This window comes from Globicephala melas, chromosome 5 (genome assembly GCF_963455315.2).
Source record: "Globicephala melas chromosome 5, mGloMel1.2, whole genome shotgun sequence".
Taxonomy (NCBI): Eukaryota; Metazoa; Chordata; class Mammalia; order Artiodactyla; family Delphinidae; genus Globicephala; species Globicephala melas.
In genome coordinates this window covers 4,120,189-4,132,322 of record NC_083318.1, presented here as the reverse complement: position 1 = coordinate 4,132,322, position 12,134 = coordinate 4,120,189, and positions in this window count along the sequence as shown.

Sequence of the window (12,134 nt, the reverse complement as noted above, 5' to 3'; positions counted from 1 at the left end):
TATGCTGGAGAAGGGACCCACTTTCGCCGTTCTATTGGGGTTCTCCAGAGAAACAGAACAAGTAGAATATATATTGTATCTTATGATAAATCTCATTCCAGGTGTTGGCGCACACATTTATGGAGGCTGAGAAGCCCTGCAACCTGCTGTCTGCTGCTGGAGACTCAGGAAAACTGGTGGTGTCGTTTGAAGGCCTGGGCACCAGAGAGCGGAGGTGTAGATTCTGGTCCGGGTCTGAAGGCATGAGAACCGGGCCACCGAGGGCAGATCCGTGTCCCAGCTCAAGCAGCCAGACAGAGAGCAAATTCCCCCTCCCTCCACCTGTAGCTCTATTCAGGCCCTCAGTGGATGGGGTGAGGCCCACCTGTATCCAGGGGGGCCATCTACCTTCGTCCATTGCTGCAAATGCTAATTTCTTCTGGAAACACCCTCACAGAGACACCCAGAAGTAATGTTCTGCCCGCTCTCTGGGTGTCAAGTGGGCCAGCCATAACAAAAAAACCAAAGTGAAGGATGTTGTATTTCGCTATCACAGAACTTTCTTAGAAAAAAATCACAGCGGAAAATACCCCAGTGCAAGCTTTGACTTCTACTTGACTGGTCCTAAAAATCAGCCCTTTAGTCCAATTATATCTACAGTTTTGTTACATAGAGGGCAGAATCAGTTCATGTTCGTAATTCTCGGTTCCATTTGTAAAAACGTTTCATGGAAGTGAAGTATACAGCCTGCAAAGGGCAGGTATCGTGAGGAAACAGCTCTGTGGTTTCTCTGGCTGAACACACCTGTGTCCCCGCGCCCAGCCAAGAAGGAGAGCTGTCTGCTCCAGGAGCCCCCCTGAGCTTCTTTGTTCTTTCCTTTGTAACTTACGTGCCCGCCCCCGCCCTTCACCAGACATGCTGATTTCTGTTCTCATTCTCAGTGGCCTTTGTCCTGCACCGGTTTTGCTGTGAGGACAGAGCCTCTTGCTCTGAAGCGGTAAGGAGCTCCCAGTGAAGACGGGCAGGCCGCGGATCATGGATGCAGTATCCGATTTTCTAGAAAAGACAAAACCATCCCTGGAGCAGCTCTGACCGTCTCAGGGAGGAAGCTCCAACTGACGAATCAGAGGGACAAGGAGGTTGAGACTCAAACACGTTTCTGGTTCTCCCAGATGGGGCCAGTGCTGTGTCAGGGCTGGCGGTGCAGACACGCATTGGGCATGGACCCTGTCTGAGTTTCCTGGTGCTGCCGTAACAGTTGACCACAGACTGCACGTGTGAAAACAACAGGAAGCTATTCTCTCACAGTTGAGGGGCCAGAGGCCAAGGTCGAGGGGTGGGCAGGGTTGGTTCCTTCTGGAGGCTCTGAAGGGAACCTGCCCCAGGCCTCTCTCCTGGCTTCTGGTGGTTGCTGGCAACCTGCGGCTTTTCTCGGCTTGTAGGCACGTCGCTGCGATCTCTGCCTCTGTCTCCACGTGGCCGTCCCCTTCTTTCTGTCTCTTATAAGGAGATGGGTGGTTAGATTTAGAACCACAAGGATGATCTCACCTCCAGATCCTTAAATAATTCCATCTGCAAAGATCCTGTTTCCAAATAAGGTCACATGGACAGGTTCTGGGGGGTAGGATTTGGACGGATCTTCTTGGGGGACAGAAGTCAACTCACTACAGACCTTCACCCCCTAGACCAGCCCCCAAGGTCTGGGGGGGTGGGGAAGACAGGGACCCCAATGTCAGGCCAAGTCAAGGAGGTGTGGCCCCTGAGTGGGACCCCGTGCTGGAGGAGGACGAAGTTCAGGACGGGCGGGACACGAGAGCAGGTCCTGAAGGGCAGATGGGAACTGGGGGAGGCGGCCGGGCGAGGCCGCTGCAGGGTGGGAGGGGTGTGAGCAAAGGTACAGAGGAGCAAGGGAGGTCGTCCCGCAGAGGGTGGAGGCCAGCTCCCAGGGTGAAGGCTTTCGGGCTGCCTCTGTGGTGCTCTGCTGGATCAGAACAGGGGCAAGTGTGAGGACCAAGGTGGAGGTGAAGGGCGTGGGAGTGAGGGCCGGGCTGCGGGCTGCGAGAGTTCAAACCTTGACTCTGACGGTTATCGGGTTACTTTGCACAACACTCCCGCTGGGAGCCTCACTCTCCCCATCTGTAAATTGGGGGTGAGGGTCACAGGGCCCACCTCACGGGGCCCTTGTGAGGGATGAGAGGCGAGGTAAGATAAGCAGTGGCCTTTTCGTCTCCGTTAGCTACTTGTACTATAATTCACCCCGTGTGCCCAGCAGCCAGCAGAGGCCACATGGGGGAAACGCTCAAGAAATGGTGGTTAAACGAGGGAAGGATGAAAGCCCGAAGCACTTTTCTTTCTTTTTAAAAAAACAGCTTTACTGAGGTGCAATGTCCACATCGTAAAATCCACCATTTTAAGTGTACCATCCGGCGACTTCCAGTACGTTCCTAGATTTGTGCAGTCATCCCTCAATCCAGCTTTGGAGCAAGGCCACCACCCCAGCCTGTGCCCATTTGCAGTCAGTCCCCATCCCCACCCCAGCCCCAGGCGACCACTGGTCTGCTTTCTGTTCCTACAAGTTGGCCTCGTCTGCACATCTGAAATAAATGGAATCATACACTATGTCATATTTGGAGTTGGGCTTTTTTGCACTTGGCATGATGTTTCCGAGGTTTGTCCATGGTGTAGCAGGCCTCAGCTATCCGTTCATTCCCTTTCATTGATAAAGATGCGTCTGCCGTATCTTGTTTATCCACCGCTCGTTTGATGGACGTTTGGGTCGTTTCTAGTTTGGGGCTATTATGGGTGATGTTGCTGTGAATTTTCATGTATATTCTCTGTGGGGGTGGGTGTTTTATTTCTCTCGGTTGGATTCTTAGGAGTGAAATTGCTCCTTAGGAGTGAAAAACCCCCATTTTCCAGATGAGGAGAGTGAGGCTCCGGGGCATTGAGTGTGTTATGCAAAGTCCATGTTAACTTTTAAAGAAACGGTCAGCCTTTTCTCCCCCAAGGTGGCTGTGCCGTTGTACATTCCCTCCCCAGCAATGTGTGCAGCTCTAGTTTCCCCGTGTCTTTTTCACGTCTGTCTTTTTTATGATGGTCACTTTAGTGGGTATGTAGCAGGATCTCCTTGTGGTTTTAATGTGCATTTCCCTAATGACTAATGGTGTTGAGTGTTTTCTTATGTGCTTATTATCCATTTGCATATCTCCTTTGGTGGAATGTCTATTCAATTCTTCTGTCCGTGTTTAAATTGCTTTTTATTTTTTGGGGGGGTCTTCTCTAGTTTTAAGAGTCCATATGTTCTGGATCCAAGGCTATCCTTTACCCCCCCATTGAATTCTCTTGGCACCTTTGCCAAAAATCAATTACCTAATGTAAGGCTTTATTTCTGGACTCTTAATTCTGTTCCATTCATTTATACATCTGTCCTTCCATGAACGCCCCAATGTGTTAACTACTGAGGCTTACTAGGAAGTCTGAAAGTCTTCCAACTTTGTTCTTTTTGAAAATAGTTTTGGCAATTTTAGGTCTTTTTGCATTTTCATATAAAATTAAGATCAGCTTATGAACTTCCATTAAAAAGTCTAATGAGATTTTGACAGGGATTGCATGGGATTTATTGATCAATTTGTGGAGAATTACCGTCTTGACAATATTGAGTCTTCCAATCCATGAACATGGAATATCTCTCTACGTATTTAGAGCGTGTTCAGTTTCTCCCTCTCGGCAATGTTTGGTAGATTTCAGTGTAGGTATTGCAGTTCTTTTGTGAAATTTATTCTTTTTGATGTTATAGATGGAATTGTTTTCTTAATTTCTTTTTTGGATTGTTTGTTGCTAGTACGTAGAAATACAATTGTTTTTTGTATATTGATCTTGTACTGTGCAGCCTCGCTAACCTGGTTTGTTAGTTCTCATAGAGTTTTTATGGATCTGTGGGGATTTTCTACATAAAGGATCGTGTCATCTGTGAATAAAGATAGTTTAATGTTTTCATTTTGACTCTGGACGCTTTTGATTATTTGTTTTATTGCTCTGGTTAGAACCTCCAGTAAAATACTGAATAAACGTGGTACAGGCAGATGTCCTTGCCCTAGTCCAGATCTTTGAGGGGAAAGCATTCAGGTCTTTTGTTGTTGTTGTTCGTTTGTTTTCATCATTAAGTATAATATTGGCCGTGGACTTCTGTAGATGTCCTTTATCAGGCTGAAGAATTCCCTTTTATTTCTACTTTGTTGAGAGTTTTTATCATCAGTGGGTACTGAATTTTTTCAAATGCTTTTTCTGTACAATAATCATGTGATTTTTTCCCTTTATTCTGTTGATACGCTGTATTACATTAATCGATATTTGGATGTAAACTAACCTTGTATTCCTAGGATAAATCCCACTGGGTCATGGTGTAGAATCCTTTTTGCATGTTGCTGGATTCAGTTTGTTGCTATTTGATTAAGGGTTTTGGTATCAGTTTAATAAGGGATAAATTGAGGAATAAATGAATTGAAAAGTGTTCCCTCCTCTATTTTCTGAAAAGTTTGTGAAAGATTGATAATTTCTTCTTTAAATATTTGGTAGAATTCACCAGTGAAGCTGTGTGGGTCTGGGCTTTTCTTGTAGGAAGATTTAAAATTATTAACTCAGGTTCTTTGTTGCAGGTCTATTCAGATTTTGTATTTCATTTTGAGTCAGTTTTGGTAATTTGTGTATTTCTAGGAATGTGTCCATTTATCTAAGTAGTATAATTTGTTGGCATTAATTTCTCTATTATCGGTCATGCTTGATTTTGGGAATTTGTGCCTCTTTTTCTCTTTTGTTTTCCTTTGTTCATCTGGCTAAAACTTTGTCAATTTTTGTTAATTTTTTAAAGAACCAGCTTTTAGTTTCATTGATTTTCTCTATTGCTTTTCTGTTTTCTTTTTTTTAAAAAAATATTATTTTTATTAGTTATTTATTTATTTTTGGCTGCATCGGGTCTTTATTGCTGCCCACGGGCTTTCTCTAGTTGTGGCGAGTGGGGGCTACTCTTCGTTGTGATGCGCGGGTTTCTCATTGCGGTGGCTTCTCTTGTCGCAGAGCATGGGCTCTAGGTACACAGGCTCAGTAGTTGTGGCGCATGGGCTTAGTTGCTCTGCAGCACATGGGATCTTCCTGGACCAGGGCTCGAACCCGTGTCCCCTGCATTGGCAGGCAGATTCTTAACCACTGTGCCACCAGGGAAGTCCCCTAGGCTAATTCACATTTAATGGAATTTATATATATATATATGTCATTTCACTGCCCATTTTGCTGTTTTCTGTATTTCTTCTGTGGGTTTTGTTGTTGCTATTGTTGTTGTCTGGTTCTTCTCTTCTTCCTTTATTGTTTTCTTTTGTGTCAAAGAAATATTTTTAATGTCCCATTTTAATCCCTTTAAAAAAATAATATATTTTAAATTATTTTCTTAGTGGTTGCTCTAGAGACGGCAAAATACATTTTAATTTGTCACAATCTACTTCAGATTAATACTGACTTACTTCCAATCAAATGTGGAAACCTTGCTCTAATATAGTTTCAATTTTCCCCCTCTTTGTGGTATGACTATCACATATATATTACATTTTTAATGTTATAAACCAAACAACAAGAGTTGTGATTATTATGAATGTCTTTTAAAGAATTTAAGAGTATTTGTAGAGTATTTGATATTAACCCTCATATTTACCATTTCTGTTGCTTTTTATTTCCTCTTATCGATTTCATTTACCATCTGGTGTCATTTCTTTTCAGCCTGAGGGACTTCCTTCAGTATTTCTTGTAAGGCAAGTCTGTTAGCAGTGAATTCCGTCGCTCTTTGTTTATCTGGGAATATCTTGACTTCATCTGCCTCTTTTGGAGGATAGTCTTGCTGGATATAGAATTCTTAGTGGCCCTTCTTTTCCGTTTAGCATTTTGAATGTGTCATTCCACAGTGTCTGTCCTGTTTTTCTTCCTGTTGATCATATTGTTCCTCAATACCTAGTAAGTTGGTCTTCTCTTTCATGCTTTTCTCTTTGTCCTTCAACAGGTTATGATGTGCCTAAGTGCACATCTCTTTGTATTTAACCTGCTTGGGGTTTCTTGAGCTTCTTGGATGTTTAAGGATTTTCATCAATCTTCAAAGCTTTTTGGGTATGACTTCTCAGGTGTTTTTTCAGCCCCATTCTCTCTCTCCTATCCACTAGGACCCACAGTGCACACAGGTGTGCTTGAAGTTGTTCTGTGGGTCTCTGAGGCTCTGTTTGTTTTTCATCAATGTTTTCTTTCTTTCTGTTCTCATATTGATAATTTGCATTACTCTACAAGTTCACTGATTCTCCTGCTATCTCAGATCTGCCCTTGGTTCTTTTACATGATTTCTCCTCCTTGTTGAGACTCTTCACTTGTTGACTGATAATTGTCATACTTCCCTTTAATTCTTTGATCATATTTCTGATAGCTGCTTTGAAGCCTTTCACTACCAAATCCAATTTCTGGAGACCTCTAAGGACTGCCCACCCCCAGATATTGGTCACATTTTCCTGTTTCTTTGCATTTCTTATAATATTTTTGTTGGTGTTGAAAACTGACCATCTTAGGTTATATACTGTAGCAGCTCTGAATTTTGATTTCCTCCAGAAGGTCGTTGCTAGTTTTTGCTTGTTCATTTGTTTGTTTGTTTAGTAACATGTCTGGATTAAATCTGTGAAATTCATCTCCCTTGCTGTGTGCTGCTGCTGGTTTTTTTTTTTTTTTTTAAGTTTCTAATTTTTATTTTTAAGTCCGGCTTTTGAGCCCCTGTTTCTGCATAGCCTAGAGGTCAGCCGGTTTTTGATCAGACGTCATTCTGAAACACCTTGATCTAGTAAGCCTTTATCTATCTATCTGACACAGGTCAAAGACCTGTGTGTGGAGAGAAGAGGAACACATTCAAAATTTAGGCATTTTCAAGTCTGCCCGGCTTTCCCTTTTCACTAGGCCTTGGATGTTTCCTGTGTGCCTATACATGGCCTTAGGGTCAGCTAGGAGTCTGTGGCTGGCTTGGGCCCTTTCCAGAGTCACATAGCCTCAGTCGTTCTACACAACCTCCAGGATGGTGATTGCCATAGACAATGCTGTTGGGCGTGGCCATCACCCACTGTTCCAAACTGTGTGATTCCCCTTCCCCCGGGGCACGGCAGCTGCTGGCCCTCAGGGCCTGCCCCACCTTGCAGGATCTCTGAGTCTCCCCAGCTGGGACAGTGGTGTGGGAGCAGCCCTGGGCCAGAAAGCTGCAGACTCAGTGTTTGTACCTGAAGTTCAGCCGTCTTCAAGCATGAACACTTCTCCCATGGTTGCATGCTCTTGGCTGACTTCCAGAGTGTGGAAATGGTTGTTTTTATCAATTTGTGCAGTTTCATAATTGACTTTTGGAGAGAGGATTTGCCAACTTCTTCACTTGGCTGTAAGTACAAGTTCTGCCTCCCTGAAGTGCATTTTCGACTAGGAATGTTGGGGCACAGTTCAGGGCCCTTGGAAGGATGTGGGAAGGGGAGAAGTGACGGGATATGAGGGTATAAAGGTTGGCTTGAGTGGTGAGACCTCATTTAGCAGAGGAGGAGAAGAGTAGTATCCACAGGGAAAGGGATTTTCCCAAGTTGTCAAAGCTCAGCCCTTGGAGTGCTGACACGGGACCTGGGTCTCCTGACTCCCAGTCCAATGCTTTTCCCTTCCAGCAAATTGCTGTTCATTTTAGCAGTTGTAGTTTAGAAGTCGGAATGTCTAGGGGTTTTCAGTGTAAGGCCCATCCATCCCTCCATCCCTCCATCCCTCTACCCAATATGGATCGAGTGCCTACTCTGTGCCCAGCTGGGTGCTGGATAGTGAGGATAAGTGGAGAACAAACACTGACACAGTCCCAGGGCTCAGGAAGCTCATGGTCTCCGAGTTGGGACCGTAGCCTCAGGAAAAGGCTTGGCAGGAGCCCTTTGGAAGGAGCATCCCCTGCTTCTCTGGTAGTCTTGATTAAGGCAGAAGCACTTTCCAAGGAAAACAGTGAGTTTTCCCTCAAACCATGATTTTCAACCAAAATTTTATTTGTGGACAATTTTATTTTTGAAAAAAATGTTAAGCGTACAAAGCAGTTAAACTAAAAAAATCAGTTTCATATTCATTAATTTTGTAGCAAAAGTTTTGATTTCTGAAGTGAATCTTAAAGGCAAGAATACGGTGAGGTCTCTTTCAAAACATTTATTGAGGGCTTCCCTGGTGGCGCAGTGGTTGAGAGTCCGCCTGCCGATGCAGGGGACGCGGGTTCGTGCCCCGGTCCGGGAAGATCCCACGTGCCGCGGAGCAGCTGGCCCCGTGAGCCATGGCCGCTGAGCCTGCACGTCCGGAGCCTGTGCTCTGCAACGGGAGAGGCCACAGCAGTGAGAAGCCCGCGTACCGCAAAAAAACCACAAGAAAACAAAAGGAAAAAACGTTTATTGAAATTGAAGGCTTTGAAAACCTCTGCTCCAGACAAATCTGTCATCGTGAGGCCCTTGGCCTTACACAGAGCATTATGGATGGTGTGGTACTCAGACACTTGCCAACTGCTCTTAGCTGCCTGTGCGATGCCAAGGAACCATATGGAAACTGAAAAATTCAGCAAAAATTCTGGATGCCTTGTCTACGTGACAACAAATAATCAGATATTTGGAAACAACAGACTTTGGACTAGATCTTGTCATCCTCTGGGAATTCCTAAATACAACCTTGGAGGTGTTACCTCTTTTACCCCATTGTTCTCTTTTCCTTTTTGTTTTTTTTTTCCTGGGTGGTCTCACTCAACAGTCATGCCCAAATCTACGTCTCAGGCCCCGATACTCCGCTGATCACCGTTTCCAAGGGCCTCTGGAGCCTCCCTGGCAGTGTGACCGTGGCGAGTAGGGCTCGCCAAATGTCCACATGCTCCTACATCTGCAGCCTCCCCTGCAGGTAGGTGGAGGCCGTCAACTCAGACTCTGGCCAGTAGGATGTGAGTGATGGAGCACCTCCCAGGTCTGACCCCCACAAAACATCCTGTGTGCTTCTCTCTCCTCTGCCTCAGTGACCCTGGAGGTCATGTGTCCCAGACCGCGGGGCCACAGGCTGGAGGGGGCCCAGTCGACCTGCATAAGACTTTGTGAATGGGTGAGGTACACCTTTCTTGGGTTACCCCTCTGAGATTTGGAGTTCTTTGTTACTGCGGCGCCGCCTGGCCTCACCTGACTAATACCTTCAGGATGCCCCACAGACACCTTCTCCTTCAGATTTGTTCCCTAATGAGGAACATGGCATCCTTGTTTTCCCAAATATCTCAGAGCCTCTTTGACTCCTCCCCCTTTCTCCTCTTGCATAATCAGAGGTTCTGGGGACCCGCCTCTACCTCTCCTTCTCCATGGCCCCCCACGATCCTGGTCAGGTCTCGTCATTGCTCTCCTGGACCAACGCCATGGCCCCCCAGCTGGTCTCTCTGTCTCTCTTCCAAGCTCCAGCTTTCAGAAGCTGCCGGAATTAGCTTTCCACAACACAAATCTCATCTTGTTGCTCCTTTTCTGAAAACCCCAGAAGGTTGTCTTTGACCTCAGGAGAAGGTGCAAGCCCGTAGCTCCTGGGCCCGCTTTCTCCTCCAGTCTGGCAGCCACGGCTCCGTCCTGCAGGGCCAGGCCCATGTGCCCACCCTGAGCGGACCAGGCACCCTGATTCCTTTGTCCCTTGTGTGCGCCGTACCCTCTGTTTTACTCCAGCTGGGTCCCGACTCATCATTCAAGACCTGCTCAAATGTATTTTTTCTGACAGAATACATTCTTCCCTCCATTTCTTCCTCCGTGCTCATGTTTTCATAATAGCCCGTGTTCTCTGGGGTGTTCGTGCTGTTAAGTAGAAGTAAAGAACTACAGGGTCAGAAAGTTGGGGGGAAACTGAAGTAATCAAAATGAAACAGATTTTGAAACTGCAGAACTTTTCCGTCCTTAATACGTACATGTCACAGGATAGACTCAGAGGCATTTCCTAAACCACAGGTACATTTCTGGAGGGTGTCTCATTGGGCTCGTGTCTTGCTGAAGTTCTTACGTAGCTCACCCCCTCGTTTCACCCTTTGGGAGACTGAGGCCCCGGGCACACAGCACTGAGTGGCCAGGCTGAGGCAGCTGGCTTCCCAGGGGGCTGCCCTGCGGGCAGAGGGGGGCCCCTTGAGTTAGAGACCCCCACCCACTGAGCATCTCTGGGACTTGCTGCTCTGCCCCGGCCTCGGGGAACGTTTCCGTTGTGAATGAACGTGCGCTGCATCCCAGACGGGGCTTTTGGGTGTCTGGACTGAGTCTTCAGAGTGGACGGTCACAGACCATAGATGAGGTGTGTGTGACACAGACGGGACTTACTGTGGGTCGTTCTGTCCCTGTCCCCCGTGAAGGCCTTCTCTCTGCAGCGCACTCTGCAGAAATGCCCTCCTGAGCATCTTACAGACACTCATTTATCCGCACAACGACTGATGACCATTCTTACTGAACACAGGAGGAGACAGAGGCACAAAGACATTCACTGACTCACCCAGAGCCCTGCAGGGCCGGGACAGAGTTCAGCTCCAGCCTCGCTTCCCGCCCGCGCTCTGAGCTCATTTCCCCCCAGCGCACGCTAAGTACACACTGATGAGGTGGGCGCTTGCAGACACAGGACACCCACCTGTGAGGCAGGTGTTGCCAGTGTGCTCACAGCGGCACCTGAAACATTACCATCAGCATCCTTGTCCCGAGGGCTGCCGCTCTCCAGCTGTGTGATCCAAGGCAGGTGACTTAGCCTCTCTGGGCCTCTCTGTTTCCTCCTCCGTTTCTAACATCAAAATAACGATGCACCCCAACACTGGCACATGGGAGGCAATTGGCAAGTTCTGCCCCCTCCCCAGTTCCGGTGAACCCTGGTGTGTGGGGCGGGGGGTGGGTGGGGCTGAGGGAGGCTGTGCCCTCCGGGGCTGGCTGTGTCCCCCCCGTTTCCCGCCTCCCTGCTTTGGTCCCTAGACCTTCCCTGGGCTCCTGCTGCAGCCCAGGGCCTGTGCATTCGGCTTCAGTGTTAAGACGCCGGCCTCTGCCGTCTTCCCCAAGGATGGTCTCTGTTTGGTTGTATGTCACTCCCAGGTCCAGCCTTTCTCCTCTCTGCCCTGCCCACTACGCTGACCAAACTGGGCTCTGGCCCCAGATGGACAGACGGGGGATCCCACTTCCCTGGGCCCGTGGGGGCTACTTTCCCAGCCTCCCCTGGTGCCCATCAGGAGATGGTCAGGTACTGTAGTGCCCCGAGGCCCTGAGGGCTCACTTCTGAGCCACATTCCAACCCAGTATGAGCGGGGTATCGGGTGGCACCCGCCCTGCACTGGCCAGCGTGGTCACGGCCCCTGCTCTGTCTCCACAGTGTTCTGTGTCATGTGGAGAGTGGGCAGCAGCAGGGCGCTGGGGGGCCCAGGCTCAGGCCCCACTGCCTGTGCTTCCCTGCTGCACGGGGTAGGCCGGACACTGTCACGCCGAGAGCCTTGGTCTCACCGGGTATCAGTGGAGCTGACAGTCAACCCAGCCCCACAGGGTCGGGAGGGTTACAGATGTGAAGGCTGCGGCAGAGGAGCCTGGCATGGGGAGAGGTGGGGCACCCTGGGCCCACCCCACGCCCCAGAGCTCGTTGGCACATGCGGAAGCATGGGTTCATGGCCCACTGCCACCCTCGTGCTGCTGGTGTAAACTTGGGCGAGCCCCTCTGCTTGGTTATGCTGTGCCACAGTTTCCTCCTGTGTGAAAAGGAAACGGCGATGGACCCCTCCCCCCAGGTACGGGGCGGGGCGCGAGGCAGCCCTGCAAAGGCCTGGAGCAGGGCTGGTGCCCCGTGCTGGGGAGGTATCTACGTCTCTGCTGCAGTGTCTTTGACGTCCTTGTCCCCATTGCTGGCGCTGACCTTCCTGAGGCTGGGCACTGGTTCTGGTCATCGCCTGGTCCCCTGACACTGTGGTGGACGCTTGAGGGACCGTGGAGCCTCCGCTCTCACTGGCCCTGCCCGCCCTGCCCTGCACTCGGCTGCCCTGGAGCTCTTCACCCGCTGGTTCCTCTAAGGACCCCATGCTGTCTTCTTCCAGCTCGCGCCACACGCTGGTCCCTCTGCCAGGACCACTCTTCCCG